The sequence below is a fragment of the Herpailurus yagouaroundi genome, unplaced genomic scaffold, assembly GCF_014898765.1.
Source record: "Herpailurus yagouaroundi ecotype Mexico unplaced genomic scaffold, PumYag 141, whole genome shotgun sequence".
Lineage (NCBI taxonomy): Eukaryota > Metazoa > Chordata > Mammalia > Carnivora > Felidae > Herpailurus > Herpailurus yagouaroundi.
In genome coordinates this window covers 37,202,048-37,220,115 of record NW_024412396.1, presented here as the reverse complement: position 1 = coordinate 37,220,115, position 18,068 = coordinate 37,202,048, and the positions used below count along the sequence as shown (strand labels likewise).

The window sequence follows — 18,068 nt, the reverse complement described above, 5'->3', positions numbered from 1 at the left end:
AAAAAAAAAAAAAAAGAAGGGCTTACAGATATGAGGGTCTTGGAGTCCCTGAAAAACCCACAAGAAGCAAACTAGGATTTTTTTCTGGGTACACCGAGAAGTCCTATACCAGTAGATCGAGCAGCATTCTTTGTCCCAGGACCAGGACTGTAGGATGACTGTGCAGGTCTGGCATGGGCATGGCAAGCATGAAGGAGGATTAAAGGATCAGCTAACTCTTAGGCATCACTGAGTTAGTACTGCAGTAATGACCCTGGAGTCTGGGCTCAAGAGAACACCAAGTGGACCAGCAGGAGCTAAGGAATTGGATACATTAGTAGGGACCAGGTTTGGGTCATGTGGATTTGGTGGAAGTAACATAAGGATTAGAAACATAAGGAAGTAATGTAAGGATTGATTAAAAGAAACATAATGTTTGAGATCCAATTTGTTTCCTTTTTTTAACCTTTCATCTCTGTATTTAACTTTTGAGCATATGGGATCATTATCACAACTGTTTTAATGTCTTGTCTGCTGATTCTAAGATCTGTGTTAGTTCTGGGTTCCTTTCAATGGACTGATTTATCTCCCATTACAGGTTGTATTTTCTTGCTTCTTTGCACGCCTGGGAATTTTTGACTGGATGCCAAACATTGTGGATTCCACCTGCTGAGTACTGGATAGTTTTGCATCATATAACTACTCTTGAGCTTTGTTTGAGGACACAGTCAAGTTTCTTGGAAATAGTCTGATCCTATCAGATCTTGCTTTTTAGATTTGCTAGGTGAGCCAGAACAGTGCTGAGTCTAGGCAGCCAAGACCCTTCCATGTACTCAACCCAATTCTCCATGAATCCTGAGGTTTTATAGTCTGGCTAGTAGGAACAGGCACTATTCCTGGCCCTGAGCAAGCACCAGAGCAGTTCTCTCTGATCCTTTAGATGGCTCTTTCCCTGGCCTCAGGTAGTTCCTACATACTGATCAGCACTCAAGTGAATCCTCAAGGGGGACACTTTGTATTTCTCTGGAGTTCTCGCTTTCTGGGTAACTGTCTCCTTCCTGTTGTTCTATCCTGAGTCCTCCAGCTGCCATACTCTTCCTGGATTCAGATCTATCTCCTCAATTCAGGAAGCCCACTGGTCTTCCCCTGACAGAGGGGAAGAGGGAGCATCCGAGAATATGAGGGGTATGAAGAAGGAGCAATTTAGCCACAAGAGCCTCCATCATTATACTCAATGGGCCAGAAATGATGCTAGAAGTAGGAAAAAACACCCAGATCTTGACTCTGTTTGCCTTTATAGGCAGCAGACCCTCCCCCTCTATTCCTTAAAGGAATATTTCTAATATTTCTAATAAACGCTAACTTGATAAATGAGCAGTCTTGCAATATGAGTAGTATGTGATGCTGAACATGAGCACGACTGAGCCAATGGTTCTTGAAGTTCACTTTGATATAAGAGTGCTTTAGATTACAAGAATGTTTCCGGAATGAATTATGCTCACAAACCAAGGTTTTACTTGTACCTTGGGGATACCCATCAGGTTTCCCAGAAACAGCTGAGCCTACCTTCAGTCCTTTGGATTCATAATATTCTACCTACAATCCACACAAAAGTTCATCCTTTTTCAGTGCATGTTCTTCCTTCACATGCAACAAAATTGCAGTTTTGCCTCCAAAATGCACAGGAGCTACTTTAATTAGTAATTAAGTCGTACATTTAAAATGGATTTTCACGTGAACATAACAACACCATCTTTAACTTAAGAAGGAATTGGGTGGTGGTTAAGCCCTAAACAAGCCAGCAAGCAAACAAACCCCATTTATGGACTCAAACAAGGGACACCATCTGGAAGTACAAAGACAACCAAGCCTGTACAATTAAAACCATGAAAGTCAACACACACTTTAACTCATAAATGAGAAAGTAATTTAATAAACTAAGGCAAATATTTGGGGAGAGGCCAATACTATAAAAATATCCACATGGAGTGAACCAACTGCAATTTTTGAATAAACAACAAAGTAAACACCCAGGGCTTTTCCAAGTTGATGGGCAGCACTTGGGTCAGGCTGGTGACCAGACCTAACAAAATCCTGGTACTGGGGAAAAAGGTGGAGAAGAGGGGCCAATGCTGCCTGACAATTTACAATGTCTGCCCTGGCATTTAATATTGGATCCTCTAGAGGTAAGAAATTAACAGCCAATAGTTTATACAATCCGCCTTTAAAACACACCTTCTTTCTGGGACCTAGAAATGTCTTGAAAACATTATCTTTCATCTTAACATAGCTATTGGAAGAAAGCACTCATTGCAATTGTGCATCTGTGCTTAAAGAACTAACCAACCACAGAGTCTGGTTTTCAATATGATCCCAAAGAGAAAATGCCTGGGTCCACTGCTCCTTTGGTCATGCTAGACAGGAGAATAGACCTCTAATCCCTATGTTGTCCTATCAACATTCCTATAAAGCACCCATGGCAGGTGGGGCTGCTCATGAATAGGGCTGGTCTATACACACACACACACACACACACACACACACACACACACACCACATAATCCATGACACAATCAGTCCTGACAAGGAAATGCCAGTGGCATCAATCTAGACATTATCTAGATCCTCAAGGAGTGACTTAGGGGTAAGGGTAGCATTGGCTCTAATGGGCAGATTTAGGAATAGGGGCAACATATGTTCCCGAGGGCCCAGCCAGCAGGAAACTGGCAAAGTAATGCTCCCCTCACAGGTAGCCATCCTTCCACACCTTCTCTCCCACTGACAGCTTCACTGACTACGGTAACTCCTACTGAAGGCACTCTGACACACACACCAGGATGTACTTTGCACCCTCCCAGAATCTGACACACGTGCCAAGCTCAGTGTTTGTCTAGGATTTGAAACAATGTCCAAGAAAGGAGACTTATGTCATCAGACTTTTCTTAGTGCCTTTTAGATGATTTCCACCAAGTATGTGGAGTAACTTGGGTATGGATTTCCTTCCAAAATGGGTGGGTACATAATCTGCATCAGGTCCTAATGCAGCCCTTTGTGGGTGTGTGCATGCTTGCTTATGCACAACACCCTGGGGATAGATGCCACTAGCCCCATGTTTTTCATGTAAGGCAACCATTGCTCAAGGCCACACAGCTAGGAAGTACAGGGAGCAGAGCCGGTCGCTCTCATCTGAAGCTGATGCCCTTCCACCACCCACCTCACATCTCAAACACAGTAAAAGATCCTCGATAGGATTTCCTAGGGCATTCTGTCTATAAGGGTCTATTAAGGAAAGAATTAACACTAACACCAGAAAATAAGTTTTGGGGCATTCATGAAGCTGAAAGAATCACTAAAAGTGACCTACTATCTAAAAAACCTGACTTAGAATGGCTAACATTAACAACTCCGGCAACAACAGATGTCGGCGAGGATGCGGAGAAAGAGGATCTCTTTTGCACAGCTGGTGGGAATGCAAACTGGTGCAGCCACTCTGGAAAACAGTACGGAGGTTCCTCAAAAGACTAAAAATAGAACTACCCTACAACCCAGCAATTGCACTACCAGGTATTTATCCAAGGGATACAGGTGTGCTGTTTCGAAGGGACACATGCACCCCAATGTTTACAGCAGCACTATCAACAATAGCCAAAGTATGGCAAGAGCCCAAATGTCCATCACCCCAATGTTTATAGCAGCACTATCAACAATAGCCAAAGTATGGCAAGAGCCCAAATGTCCATCAATGGATGAATAGATAAAGAAGATGTGGTATGTATAAACACACACACACACACACACACACACACACACACACACACACACACTGGCGTATTACTCGGCAATCCAAAAGAAAGAAATCTTGCCATTTGCCACTATGTGGATGGAACTGGAGGGTATTATGCTAAGTGAAATTAACCAAAGAAAGACAAAAATCATACGAATTCACTCACATGAGGACTTTAAGAGACAAAACATGAACATAAGTGAAGGGAAACAAATATAATATAAAAACAGGGAGGGGGACAAAACATAAGAGACTCTTAAATATGGAAAACAAATAGAGGGTTACTGGAGGGGTTGTGGGAGGGGGGATGGGCTAAATGGGTAAGGGGCACTAAGGAATCTACTCCTGAAATCATTGCTGCACTAGATGCTAACTAATCTGGATGTAAATTTAAAAAATAACAAAATGTAAATAAAAAATAAATAAAAATAAGAAATAAAGCCTGACTTATCTCCTGGATTATAAAACAAAACAAAGATTTCTCTCTTTACTCTTCCCCCAAACTCCTCAGAACAGTGAAACTCTGCATCACCCCAAGCTGTAAGTGGGAGATCCTCTGGGTAGGAAGAGTCCAAGAGAGGAACCTTTATGGTATTCAGCAAAGCCAAAGTGTTTTTCAGTTGACTCCAGCAAAGAAGTGATCCTTCCCCTTAAAAGACGATTAAAAGTGCCCCCATAGCCACCATACAGCGCTGAATAAACACACTGAACAAATGCTCAGATACAACGTGAGAGATGGAGACGGGGAGGTGTGACGTCAGAGGGAATTCGGACAACAACAGGTGCTGACTAAGGCAGTGCTCTGGAGAGCCCTGCCCTGTCTGAAGAGTTCACAGGGGGAAACTTCAAAAACATTGTACTAGGCCACACGCAAAACAAAGGTGGTCTATGGGCCCATTTCAGCCCATGAGCAGTTCATGGTCCAAACAGACACAGCCAGCACGCAGCCAATATTCTGCATATTAGACAGAAGGCCCATAAAGACTGGATTTAGAGTGACCTACGAGCATTCCCAGAGGCAACGACCAAGAATGGAGGAATCAGAGGCCTCCAACGGGGGCCCCGCAACACCTGAGGCAGAGGCGTGGAACAAGACATGACCTGTCACAGGTGCACTTGAGCAGAACTATGAAACTGTTCTCTTTGCATCCTGGATGAATGTTCCCACAGTGTCCTCACCGAGGGGCCAGCAGGAAATACTAGAGTATTACTGAATCATCACTTATTAATATATTAATAAAATCCTGATGGTTCTCTTCCAGAGATAAGCTTCGGTCTGTGTCAGTGAATCCTTCCCTCAAGTCCTCTGTTATAAAGAACTGCTCCAGGTATTGTTACCTGGTGGATTTTTTTTTTTTTCAATTCCGAAACAATCACCACAAGTTTTGGAACACTTGCATCACCCATAAAGGCAATCACTTCCATCAGCCCTAGGCAACCACTCATCTACTCTCTGTTTCCATTGCTTTCCCTATGATGGACATGAAACTGTGAACCATAAAAGGAACTTTCATATGAACTGTGAAAGGAATCATACAAAAAATATGAAAGACTTCACGGATTTGCATGTTATCCTTGCACAGGGGCCATGCTAATCTCCTCCATATCGTTCCAATTTTAGTATATATGCCACCAAATCGAACACACCTGGGCAGATTTTAAGTAAGCATTAGATAAGATGGTGATACCGGGATATGTAGTCCCTTCTACAGAACGGCATCCGAACACTATCAACTTGCATTAAGAGTTATTATACCCTAACTCATCATCTGAGTTTTCATTACCCCAAATCCCCACAATAGTGATATTGATATAGGTAAACTTAATGCTCAAAGCATAAAACTGGTCGCCAATGAACACACTAAGCACTTTTAAATGAGTCCCTTCTCGGACATTCCTCCCTGCTTACACCTACCCTGTTCTTGCCCTGCCTATGAATGGCTGCTGTTCTCAGTATGAGTATCAGATACATCCCATGCAACAACATACACAATAACAATTAGGTACCAGATCAAAGTGAGATCTTGTAGCTGATGCAGATCATGAAATTCACTGACAAGCTACTCCAATCACAACAAACCCTTGATACAGTAAATCCAGGTATAGGTCCATCACCAATGAAGAAAAGACCAACACCGATGGAGCCATGCCCAGCCTTTGGAGAAACTGATGATGTCTTCAAATACTTCTACATACGTTCCTTTTCATGACATTGTTGAGAAAGTTATCATGAAATGGAAAATGTTATCATGCCTTCAAATCAGTCAGAAAAGTACACATCTGAGTTATTTGATCTGTTCTCGGTTCTAAGAATTAGCATAAAGGTATCATTGTAAGCTCAACCCTGATAAATATAAGAAAGAAACTGACTTTCATAATTTTCAAAGGCGGAGTACCAAGCAAACGCTTTGAAACTTACATTTTTTGTAATGTTGGCTTCCATTGTAACTAGAATCACTGTAAATTGCCTTTTTCTGGTCCCAGTTGCTCTAAGAGAAGGGAAATACTATAACTTGTCTCCAGTCCAATAGCTGATAGGCTATACTGTCAACACTCCCAGCCTGCTTTTACCATTTTTAAGCCTGGCTTGAGTCTCAGCATTAGCCCTGAGTGTTTGCAGACATTAGCAAGGCCCTTAGCACTGAGTCTCATTTTCTCCTCCTAAAAGCACAAAAACTGTAACCTGACCTGTCTATGTCACAGTATTTTTAAAAGCTCTTAAAAGAAAACATTAGGTGTTTTGTCAGCTTAAAAGACTACACTGAAGTAATATACTCCCATCTTTGGTTTTTTCTTTTTCCTACATGTTCTTTTTCTTCAACTAGCAAACCTCCCAACTGTCAGAATTTTCCATTTAATCACATTAGAAATGATTTAGGATACAACAAGGGTATTGAAATGTGGATAACCATTAGAACCAGCCAACATGCTTATTAGGAATCTGTTTCCCTCGCCTTTTCCCCAGAGATTCCAATTCAGTCTGGGGCATGAGAATCTCTATATCTTTCAAAATTCTTAAGTGATTTCATTGCTCTAAAACAGATCCTCTCTTGCTATCTCGTAGTTTTTAAAGGCCCTATTTTCAGTACTTGGTAAATCCCAATCCAAGGACTCAGATATCGGAAGTATACTCGTTTACATGAAACAGGGAGTATCAACAAAATTCAAGTAGAACTAAGCTTCTAGAAGTTATATATTAAGTCCCAGCAGAGCACCCAGATCAAGCTCCAATCTATTTACCTCCCCAGATGTTTAATAGATGTATCACTAACATTTATTAATACTTCACAAGGGGCACCTACATGGCTCAGTTGGTAGAACACGTGACTCTTGACCTCAGGGTCATGAGTTTGGGCCCTACTTTGGGTGTAGAGATTACTTAAGTAAAAAATAAATAAATAAATAAATAAATAAATAATAATAATAATAATAATAATAATAAAAACCAAAACACTTCCCAACAAATGATAGTTCCCACCCAAGTTCAAGAACAGAAGACTCCAGCTAAGCCTAAGTTTTCTCTCTTTTAAGTGGGTGAAGTACACAAAAGTAATTTCTTAATAACCCACACAAACAGAATTGAATTATAGCTCATTATATTGAGAGGTGCACGGACTTGTTATGAATCTCCAAACAGTTGATTTGAACTTTTAATGCTTCCTAAGCTGTGTAATGGATCCTAATTTAGCTTAGAACAATAAGAAACCACACTGGAGTTCAGAGAACTTGGGAAAGTCTGCAAGATGAACTTAAAATAGTTCAGGCTTCAGCAACTTACGTTAAATCATTGTAAACGGATGTAATATGGTGCTTTTCAAGACCCTAGCCAAAGGAGAAAAGATTATGTTCAATCAGCCAGCCTCAAATATAAGTGAACTTCACTTAAGTAACAAGACATGCTCCCCAACAGGGAAGTGACAGTACCAGGGTGCTGACCTTATGCCTGCCAGGACGCTGGGCACCTCCCCAGGATGTCATAGCCCAGCCATGTTCCTCTACCGCTGCAACTCTCACTCACCAACCATGCCCCGCCCCTTAGGGTCTGTGTACTTCCTGTTCCTTCTTCCCTCCCAGACAGCCCTGTCCACTCCCTCCTTCCCTTCAGATCTCTGGCACAAAGGCCATCTCATGGGAAAAGAACACACACCAACCCTCCTCTCTGTCGTGACCCTGTCTTATTTTTTCCATGGCATTTATCACTTGGCATATTATGTTAATTTATCTAATCGTTTGTCTCCTCCCACACACCAAACTTTGAATTCTGTGGGAATCAATTAGTGTCATTAATAAGCACATGCATACGTACTGCACATAATGCCACACATACATATTCTCTGTGTGTATATGTGGATAGTCCTTTTGATCCACCAGACCCAAGGGGTAATAATTTACAAGCATTGCTCAGCCCAGTGCATTTTGTAACCAAATGTAAATTCATAGAGGTAGCTACCAATTTTTTCCAAAATAATGTGAGAACTAAATTGCCACTTACAAAAATCTAAGCCCGCTGTGCCCCCACCTCCCCACACACATACTCTCAACCTCCTACAGGGAGTCCTTCAGCACTGACTTGAGCCCCAGAAGAGAAATCTCAGACACCAGGATGAAACCATGATGCTGAAGATAAGTTTCAGGAGAGAAGGGAAGAAACAGGTCTTCCTCCTCTCTACCTGCCCACTGACACAGGGCAGAGAGTTATTGGGGAAAACCGAAGCAAAGGGCTGACAGGATAACTGGCTCTTCATCTGAAACAAAGAGCTGAGAGGTCAGGGGTTGCTAGAAAGGAGACTGAAGCATAATGAAAATAGACTCTGGAGCAATTAATTTTTCTATCAAAAAATGAACTCATTTCTGTTTTACCTAAATCTCAGTTCCACTCAAAGAATACCACGTTAATGTAATTTCAACAGCAACAACAACAAAATGAAGCTTGAGAAAATTAAGAGACTAGTCTGACTCTGTGTTTTCAAAGCAGCATGCTAGTTAATAAGCAAGTGCCCCAGGAAGTGAACGTGCTGATACTTCCGTCCATAGATCTCTGAGCTATTTTAGAGGTTCAGCTTTTAGCACTTACACCTCTAACCACTTGCTCAGAAGTACTGTGACTGCCTTGTTCTGCTGGAAGCAAGCAGAGGTGTAGCATAAAGCTACCCGGAATGGCCATCTCCCAGGTTAGAAACCACCGTCAGCTTCTGGTTGTTTGGGTGTCACTTCTGGACCTTCTTTTTTGATGAGAAAGGGCTTGTAACTGGCTGAAAAAGTTCACTGCACAGTAAAAATAACTAGAAAAACAGGATGACAGTGTCAAAAAATTGCTGAATTATTCTGTTACCTGTATCACCTGATTGTCACCTAACATCAGTCCCCCATACAACATACACAAGTATTTGTCAGTTCCTTCTTTCTGTGGTCACTAAATTAAAAGTGCTGGGCTTCTGAAAGAAAGATAAAGGGAAAAATTAAACTATAAATTCTAAAAATAATTTGGTCTCGGTAGCGTTTTATAGTCTTAAAAATTAAAGACTCAAGGGGCGCCTGGGTGGCTCAGTTGGTTAAGCATCTGACCTTAGCTCAGGTCATGATCTCGTGGTTCGTGTGTTCGAACCCATACATGGTTTCATAACACCTTGCATCGGCCATTTTGAAGATATGAATTCACTGAATCATAAAGATCTTCCAAATGCTGACACATTTTACTATACAATATTTAAAAACACAATTGCTAATTAATATCAAAAACAAACTCATGAGAAAAGTCTTTTTTTTTTTTAAGTATTGCAAGCTGACAAGCTCATAATGGTAGATATATGTTTTCCGAAATTCTAATTATGTCTTGGAGGAGCCAATTCTATCACTGGTATCCAATCGCAGTTGTTTCCTGGAAACAATCCATTCACAATAGGCTCACTTTATTCAGTTTAAAGAAAATACCTGAGAAATTCCCAAAGCTCCATTACTACAGTTTGTCATTCTTTCCAGTAAAAATGGTGCTCCACGAAAAACAAACAACTAGCTCAGCTAACAACTCAATCATACAAGTGTTTTTCCTTGAGACATGATAGTATTTGAGAATGTAGCAGAAACGCTTTATGCCTAATTCCCATCTTAGCACACAGATTATAAAGATATATAGCCCAAGGTTGAGCTTAATACATTGATAATGTTTACTGCTTCATCAAAGACATTAAGTGAAACTATTTTTTTTTTTTCACTGCAATTGTCTGGCAGTGCAGAAGACGTTGGCTACACTAATGTTAACTGCATAGCTGGGTGTCTTGATTCATCCCAAGGTGTCAGCAGTTTTACCCATCATTTCTTTTGCACCATTGAGCGAATGACAGTACACTTAAAAAGGCAAATAACATCTTCGTATTATAAATAAATAGTTTTGAACGACAGACCTCCTGAATAGGTCTTCAGAACCCTCAGAGGTCTGTCTAACCTTACTTTGAGAAGCAATTGAAAAATTCTGAATAAAACCACCACTTAAGAGTGTTTCCATCAACAGTGAATGAAAGTAAGAGTAGTCAGGATGAAGCCAATGGTGATTGGGGTATAACTACACAAATATGCCAATCATACCCTAGGCTGAACTTATTTACTTTTTAATTCCTTCTAAGTTCTAGTTTAAGATCTGCATTAAGAGAACCTACTGATAATCCCGGTAAAACTTGAACAAATCTCAAGCTCATTCTTTCTAGAGTTCTCTGATCCATGTCTGACATCTGAGAAGACAGCACCTTTTCCAGGTGAACATCAGTCTTTAAGTTTAAAAACGAGGAACCCAAGGGAAGCCTTGCAAAAACATATCATCCCAAAAGATGACAAAACTCTAAGGCGGGTGAGATTATACCACCTAGAAGACAGTTTCCTTCCAAGGTAGAATAAAGAGAAAACACAAAATGCCTCCCAGATAACTGGACGACCTAGAAAGATACTGGACCTCAGCACCCCAGTCTGAGCTGTGCCTGCGTCTGGCACTTACCACCCAAGAGACCACGGCAGCCAGTGTCTCTGAGCTGGATTCACCATTTGCATATTGAACACCACATCAGCCTCTGAAATTTGGTGTGGGGAGCAAATGACATAATACACAGGACTGGATGAAATAGAGAGGTCACCTATTATCAGGGTAAAAGGCCATCCCACTTCCAGAAAGAAAATAAAACAAGAACAACCGCTGCTATTTGTTAAATTAAGGCCAAGCCCAGTACCTGGTCCTCAGGAGGCCTTCAGTAAATGAACTGGCTGTGATGGAGAGGAGAAGCAGGCAAACTATAACACTGGACAACTAGCCTCCCTCCCTTAAAAGTATCTTCCATTTCCAGTTTCCCTTCTTTTTTCACTCCCTCAAAGCCTCTTTCTCTCCTGCCCTTTCCTCAACCTGGCATTCATTTCCAGTGGTAGCCACAGAACTGCTTGGACCAAAACTGAAATGCCCCCTCGCTTCTCAGGCTGAATATAGCAAAGCAACGAAACATTGGTATAAAAGCTAAATTAAAAAAAAAATTAAATCAACATGCTGTCACCTGGCTTGAAGCACGAGAAAGGAATACCGAACATCAACCTCCATCAGAGATAACCTTTTTCCCTATAAAACTGACATTCACTGTGAGCATTAGACACAGTGAGAAACTGTGGGTTGCAGCTTTCAAATGGTAACATGTTTGATCTGCCTTCATGCATGAGGCCACAATGATTGAGCACAGAGCTTAATTAGTCTTAAACCAATGGTTTGACACAGGAAATTTGAGCTAAACACGGAGGCAATGCCCCCCCCCCCCCAAATAAAACAATCAGGCCTTACTCTACACAGTAATGCACTTCTTTGGCAAAAAGAATAAACAGATCCCAAAATTCAAGTGCACCTTCCATATTCTCCCCAGGAGAAATGAATATCCAGTAACATAGTAAGAGTCTGAAAGAAGGGAAGCAAGTCCAAGTTTTAGCAAAGTTTTCTAGACAAGCTTCAAATCCACAAATGACAACTGTTTGGTCAGGTTGCATTTTTGTTTTTTGAGAAGTTACCCACCCACCCCTTGCCAAAACAAACTCTGGTACAGAATACCTTCATGCATGCTTGGGGATTTCTGGAGAAAAAGCTTGTCCTCACAGAACTTCTGTCTTACTATCTTCATAAAGACACTTCTACCGTTAATTTTTCTGATTTACTTTATTCTTTTAGGAAACTATCTTAAAATTAAACTTTGCAAGTACAAAATGTTATGTAATTGTTAGTAGGAGATGATTTACTTGTCATTCATTTTAAGTGAGAACTGTACGATGGAAGGAAGGGAATTATCTTACTCATCTCTTCCTACCTGCCGTTTTTGACTCACGGCTTAGTATTTATTTAGAACTTTAAAAAAATGTACTGAAGTACCTTAGTCATAATTTTTAACTTGCCTCTTCACAATATATAAAAATTGGGAATTAATGATAAAATATAGAGAGACCAAAAAGAAAAAAAAAAAAGGAGCCAACAAACACCAGCTTTAATTTATAAATGAGGATAGGTAATATGTGTTTGAAGTTAAAGCAGCATATTGATGATACAGAGGCAATCCAGATTCTGGTTTTTGTCTAGGAAATAGATTTTTTTTAATGTGAAGTTTTATCTTGATTTTTTACTTATTAAATACAATTTAAAACACACACAAAAATAGAAGAGTCTAGCAAACCCACATGTAGCCCACACCCAGCTTCATCAATCAATTCATGGCTAATCTGATTTTATCTGTACCCCATTCCCTCCTCCCACTTCTTGATTATTCTAAGGTAAATCTCAAATATAGACTAGAAAAGAACAGAGACCACCACCAGAAACACCAGCGTTACAGGTAACACAATGGCACTAAATTCGTATCTTGCGATAATCTCTCTGAATGTAAATGGACTAAATGCCCCAGTCAAATATCAAACAATTGCACTAGTAAATATTTCAAAGTTTATCTCTAACAGATGCCCCCTTTTTGTTTTAAGCAACTGCAATACCATAATCATACCTAAGTAATATTAATAATTCCTTAATAATTTCCAATCCCTGTTCCCATTTCCTCAGTGCTTTCCTGGGCATTATTGTTTGTTTTACAATTTGTGTTTGAACTGGGATAAAATGTGGTCCATATATTGAAACTGGTGAATATGCCACTCTTCTGTTATTTTGGTTTTCTCGCCCTCTCTTTTCTTTCTTCTAATTTGTGGTTGAAAAAAACCAAGTCTCTCATACTGGAAAATTTTCCAGTCTAGATTTTGCTGATAACATCCCATAGTGTCATTTAAAATGTTCCTGTCCTCCAGGCACCTGGGTGGCTCAGTCGGTTCGGCGGCGGACTACAGCTCAGGTCATGATCTTGTGGTCTGTGGGTTCGAGCCCTGCATTGAGCTCTGTGCGGACAGCTCAGAGTCTGGATCCTGTTTCCGATTCTGTGTCTCTCTCTCTTCCCCTTCCCTGCTTGCTCTCTGTCTCTCTCTCTCTCTCTCAAAAATAATAAAACATTTTTAAAAAATTAAAAATAAATAAATAAAATTAAAAAAAAAAAAAAATGTTCCCGCCCTCTAACCCGGTGAGTAGATCTGGAAGCCTGAGCAGACTCAGGCTTGACTTTTTAAGCAGAGCTACCTCACAGATGGTGGTGACTGTATTTTTCTTTCTAGGGACCAACCATTTAAATTTGAGGTACCGTAAGTCAGGCAGACTTCACTTGGGCAAACTAATCTTAAAATCTCACACCATATTTCTTAGCAGGATAACAATGCAGCGACATATTTTTGATTTGTTCTCACACGGAGATATCACTATTTTGACTTAATTTCTCTCTGTTACTTCTCTTCCAAGTATAGCAGTTATCAATTCACTCTGATGCGTTTTCATCAGATTCCTTTATTTCAATCTCGGTTGGGTTTCTTCGGGTTGTGGTTTGGTCACTCCACTCTTCTAGGTAAAAATTATTCCAATACAGAGACAAGCATAAACAGGGTCAGATTCTGCCAGCATCCAGCAGTGGCACTGAAATCTAGGTCTGTTTCATCACCACAATCAATTTCGTCTTGGTTAGGTTGCAGACCCAGTTGTTAGCCCCAGAAAGGTTTAGTCAGAATGAAATAAGGAGTGACACACAAGACAGCTTCTTCAAAATAACAAATCACTTCGTCCGCGTCTACTTCAACAGCACTGCTTAGGGGAATTCTGCATCTGATCAAGAGCAGCGCCTTTGTTAAGATGAACAATGGTGACGGGTTTCTGATGCAGTTGATAACATTATGCCTTCGGCTCCGTGCGGGACTTACACGAAGAGTTTTTCATGCTCCATCTTAATTCAGTGAGGAGCTCTGTAGGTTTCTGAGCAGATTCATTCTTACCCCAGCCTTAAGAATAAACCCGCACACAGCACACTGTACCAAACTTTGTAGCTACTACAGTTAACGCCAATTCAAACGTTACTTTTCAAAGCCTTTTGTGTGCTGCTCTTTAATCAAACTTCATTATCAAACATTTTGATGCCAATTTGAAAGACATTATGCTATTTGGTGAGACAGTCCCTGGCACACAGTAAGCACTCAAACATTACTGAATGAGTGATGAATATATAAACAAAATGGGTGTTCATTCAGTAAACCCTCAACATAGCTTGACTGAGTGGGACAGATTGCATGCTTGATCTTAGCCAAAAGACCGAGAAGCGATTGGACAGGTTGTAATCCATGAGCTGGAGTCATTACGTGCTGGTGTTCCACAGAGTTCTGCTGTCGGTCAGCCTTGGTTTTTTTTGTCTCTCAATCTCCTTGCTGGGCCATAGATCCGTCTTTCACTGACACCTACAGCTATATCTTGGGACCAGATCTCTTGCCAGACTTCACGTTCTTATTTCCAATTCCTCCTAGACATCTCCACTTGGGTTTCCCACAAGCATTTCAAACTCCACCTATTCAAGCTGAATTCATCACCTTCCATTCCTTTATTTCTACCCTGGTGAATGACTCCACAATATCATTTGAGACTCATCCCTGTTCATCCCTGACATCCAGTGAGCCGCCAACTCCTGTTGGTTACACTATGTATACATTTATCACAGCTGTCCCCTTCTCTCCATCCACCTCCACAGATTCCAACTTAAACCAGGCTCTATGAAGCTCTCTCTTAGACAACTTTAATAGTCTCTTAAAAGCTTTCCACACCTTTGTCTCCTCTTAGGCTCTAACACCCCCTAGCTCCCAGCCCCTGGAACCCACTGCTACCAAAGGAGATCTTATTTCTCTCTGCTTAGAACTCTTCATTGGCACCCATCACTTCTACTAACCTAGAAGTGATATGCCCATGTAATTTATCTTCTAACCTTTTGAGAGTGAAAGTTGGCCCTGTTAATAGTTACCCTGGTACAGGAGACAAAACTGTGACCGTTCCAGGCAAACCATCACAGAAGGCCCTCCCACGTGTCTGGCCACATCTCCCTCACACTCCTCAAACTCCGATGCCTCCCCACCACTTTCAGTTTCTGGAACATGCTGCTGCTCTGTTACCTCTGTGCCTCTGTACAAACTGTCTTCCCCTCTTAAACTATCCTCCCCTCCTAGCACATTTCTATTTATCATTTGAACTTCCTTTAAACATCACCTCCCCTGTGAAGCTTTCTCTAAAACCTTCTGGCTGATCTGATTACACATTCCTACATGCCACGACCATGCCTTGGACCCATTCCCATGGTGGGACCTGGGTGCCTGTCCTGCCCACATAGGGCGCGTCTAGCCCCTCTCCTACGAGCTCCCTTAGGAAAGTGCCTAAGTCCTGTTCATCTTTATCTCCCCAGCATCTGTGGTGAATCACAGGTCTGCACCCAGCAGGTGTTTCCCATGTCCTTTCTCAGTCATGTCTTACATTTAATAAAAGCTTTTTTGCCTTAGCTGCTATTTCAGTGTAATTAATGACAGATAAGAAAATGAGAGAGGAAGAAATGAGGAGTAGTCAGCAGCTCCTAATACCAGTCCTGTATATCGCAGATCACTGCCCCATGTAAGCAATTTCTTAAGGAGAGCTTTGGAATTCTAGAATCTGAGCTGGTGGCAGAACTCCTAAAGGAAGTCATGAAAGGAAAATAGGCATAGAGATAAGTCAGGAGCATATTAGTCATTGTTCACTAACTTCTTGAGGCTTCTGAAAATATAATGTCAAAATAAAACAAACTTGCTTGAGTATTCATGGGGTCCCAGGCAGGGGTCTTGTTACCATAATAGGAACATGGAGACAGGAACTCCACTAGCATACTTTCGTAAAGCACTCTACAGTTTGCAAAGCATTGCACATTTTAACATCTGACCTTCAAAACCACAGCCTCAGATGCACCCTGAAGCTCAACCGATATTTCTCGAGCTTTGACCATCCCTCAGGGATCCCAGGCTGATGCTCGTTTGACATCCCGAGACGCTGGGCAGGCCCGACTTCATAGTGCTTTTTTAATATAAAGTCCTTCAGCATCCAAGATAAGAACTAGAACTCTAGGGGCACCTGGGTGGTTCAGTCAGTCGCACATCTGACTTCAGCTCAGGTCACGATCTCACGCTCATGAGTTCGAACCTCGAGTCTTGACAGCTCAGAGCCTGGAACCTGCTTCAGATTCTGTGTCTCCCTTTCTCTCTCTCTCTCTCTCTCTCTCTCTCTCTCTCTCTCTCTGCCCTTCCTCACTTGTGCTCTGTCTCTGTCTCTCTCAAAACTAAACAAACATTAAAAAAAAACTAAAAAAAAAAAAAAAAAGATAAGAACTAGAGCTCCAAATATCCTATCTGTCAGCCTGTCATTTTATGGCCAGGGATAACCTAGAGTGGCTGACAGGAGTGAAGCCAAACCAGGGACATTCTCACACTGCCAGGCTCAGGCCGCTGCCACAGCTATAGCAGGCACATGGTGGGGCTCCATTTCCTCATGTAAAACAGAGAGGCAGCTATCACGTCCTCTGCATGTGACAAGGGAGCTGTGCTCTAAAGCAGCAGCAATGTGCAAACCCAAGCTGTGCCCCAGCTTAGGAGCCAACATGACAAGGCAATGCTCCCACAGTCTAGAGAGAATAGATCCAAGGTTCTAAAATACATCCCGCACATAGATGCCACCGCTCCTGAAATGTCAACATTAAAAATCTATTTCTCATGGATAAAACATCAATTTTAGCATCTTTTAAAATATGCAGCCACACCTAAGAGGAGTAGAGTACCAAGATATTGATCACTATCACTTCAGTGTGAATTCGCCCATGAATTCACTATCTTCCTTATTGCCAACTGTTTCTAGAGAGAGGAGATCACTAGGCATCTCCTCGCATCTTTAAGACACAGTTAAAGGCAGAGAGCAAAAAGAACTAACTTACAGGGGATGTAGGATTTACCACGGAGGAACTCGGCCAGCCTCCCAATTTTACCCAGGGTCACCTCTAAAAGGGCTACCCTTGCAATGACCTGGTAAGAACCCAGCCCTAGTAATATTTGGCATTTGTTTCTTCTTATCATTAAAACTAATAAATTAATATAATAAGAACATCCGTAAGAATTCCAGTGCCAGTGTTTTAGTGTTGCCGGTGTACATTTAAAGAGGATAGAACCTTAGTATAATTTAGTCCTACAGAGGTGGCATAACTCTTAAAAAAAGAAGTCACATAATGACTACAGCACATCCAGATGTGGTCTAATGTGCATGGCCTTACTCCCATGTAACTTAGCGTAGAAAGATAGTTCAACACATGGAGAACCTCACCCACTTCCTACTCTGTCACTTCTCTCATGCCTGGGTTTGTCTATACCATGGTTTTGGCCATGTTCCATGTGCTATGAGAATGTTCTAGCAACAGTGGTCTGTGATATCACATTCTATTTTATTTGCACTCTCAGTGGACTCATTTTTCTCACAAACCCCCTATGTACAAGATACCAAGCAAAACAAAAAGGTCTGTGAGCAGATCAAACGAATCTGGACTGCTTTTTCATGTCCAAGTATTACACATCTCTGCTAATTTCCATATTGGAGCAAAACATCTGATAAGATGCAACAACTGAGACGACAGAAAAATTAAACATTAACATTAAAACAATTCACCCACACGAATAAGAACAGTCAGCTGAGAGGAGAGAAAACCAATTTTCAAAGGCGTCACCAATTTGCAAAATGCTAACATCAAATGGACAAACCACTAAGCCACATGCTTAAAAACGTTCACAAAGATTTTAGTAATGGTGGCGTAGTTTTTAATTGGCTAACCCTCCCACCGAAAAGAATTAAAGCCTCTATAAAATATATCTTAAAACAATTAGTTAAAAACACTGG

General features: G+C 41.2%; 1 protein-coding gene and 1 non-coding gene across 2 annotated transcripts in view; both read right to left on the bottom strand.

The window, feature by feature from the left end:
- Positions 1–18,068, bottom strand: part of PRKCH (protein kinase C eta) — a 234,702-nt gene that overhangs the window by 144,666 nt on the left and 71,968 nt on the right. The window lies entirely within an intron of this gene.
- Positions 5,302–5,408, bottom strand: LOC121032565 (U6 spliceosomal RNA). The gene has a single exon (XR_005791375.1). It is a non-coding gene; the product is annotated as a U6 spliceosomal RNA (small nuclear RNA).